Consider the following 1,845-nt stretch of genomic DNA (forward strand, 5'->3'; position numbering starts at 1 on the left):
ATTGCATATTGTAAATACATTTCTTATTGTGTTTGCATAATTTTCTCTCATGTCCGTTTAGGGTTTTTTGCCCTTGCTCCATGCTCCTCCCCTTTCTTGGCTTCTCTTTGACAGGTTTTGCATGCAGGTGATTTTGGGCGTCTTTAGAGTTGGCTTTCCTCATCTTCAACACTAACATCATCTAAACATGATATCCAAGCATTCCAATGAAAGCATAAATCACAAGGAAGCATACTCTAGAACTCGAAGTATCAAGTGAAAACATCTAGTAACGGTCGCACTAGGATAAAAGATCATCTATGTACACTGGTCCCTAGTAGTGGTGAAGGTAGCTATGCCTCCCAACCACATGGCACCTGCAGGTCCACTCCCACCGTGTTGATGGAGATAATGATCCAACCACAAACACAAATAAAGCACAACATCCAAGGCAATCACTCATGCCAGACAATATGATGGCTGTAACTAAGAACCTAAGACAATGCAAGTAGTACAGGTCCTGATCAGACACTCAAAAGGCTACTAAGTAGGGGCTGCCATCATGGAGAGTTGCTTGACATCGACAAGCCCAAGCTCGGATCTGTGTAGACTCAACTCCCTCAATGAAAGTCTCATACACTATGTAGACTCAACTCCCTCAATGGAAGGCTCATACACTGAAGCATTGTTTTATTATCTTTAATTTTATTAACACTCACACATTTTATTTAGTTATCACTTAAAACTTCCTTTGCCAACCCTATGGTGTCATGACACCAAGTTGTGAGATAGAAGCCCCCTCCATATGCTACCATACCCTACCCATGCTCATCCTACGACAAGTGCCCGTGGGCATGCATACTCCCATCCCAACCCCAATGATCATAACTTTTGGAAGTACCACAGAAGATTGGGCCTCACAAGTCACCAGAGAAATGTATGCGCATGTACTCGTGTGTGGCGCACCACCATCACGAAGATCATAACACAAGGACTAGATGAGAATACAATGCAAAAGTATCACTCAACTGAAACAACTTGGGAGGATGGATTCAAAATGAATCCCAAGACCAATAAAACCACACATCGTGAAATCACTCAACCGGCCTCAATCTGGGAGCATGGATTCTACACGAATCTCAATGATGCAACAAGACCAAACATCATGAACTCACTCAACCGACCTCAATCCAAGAGTATGGATTCTATAGAAATCCTAGTGTCCACGAAACAAAAGTAAAGGTCCAAAAGAAACCATAACAATAGGTATAAAAATCACTCAACCGAACACAAAGTCAAAAGTACGGATGTGACATGCATCCCAATGCAAACACAAGTGCAACAAAGGTCTAACTGATATCCAAATAGATAATCTAGGTCCACAACCCGACTCATGCCAAGAAAACCTAAGAAAATAGTGCGACATGCAAAATAAGGTAAAAACTCTCAAATTTAGAAAAACTTCAAAATTAAAACCCATTTGGCCTTTGGGTACAAAAGCCCCCAAAAATCCAAAAATAATCAAGTTCGGACATCGTATGCAAAAACGACCAGCATAACAGTGCAAAACCCCAAACCCTCATCCTGAAAAATAGGGAAATGTTTATACCTGCCCAACCAGGTAGAACTAGCATACAAAAATGGAGGGGAACACTAGTTCTTAGCCTCCAAACAAATGACTACTAAAAACAGAAGCAAAAATGGAGCTGAAACAATAAAACAACAAAGCCCTACCTCACAACCAAAAGGGCAAAACAAAAATCTAAACCATAAAATAAATAGCCCGTAGAAGTAGTTGAAAATCACAGCAATCCAAGGTTTTTTCGAGTTGGATCCAATGAGCTCAACCTTGTGACAATCCCACGC

The sequence above is a fragment of the Cupressus sempervirens genome, chromosome 3 (assembly GCF_028749045.1).
Source record: "Cupressus sempervirens isolate cs-2001-9-10 chromosome 3, ASM2874904v1, whole genome shotgun sequence".
NCBI lineage: Eukaryota > Viridiplantae > Streptophyta > Pinopsida > Cupressales > Cupressaceae > Cupressus > Cupressus sempervirens.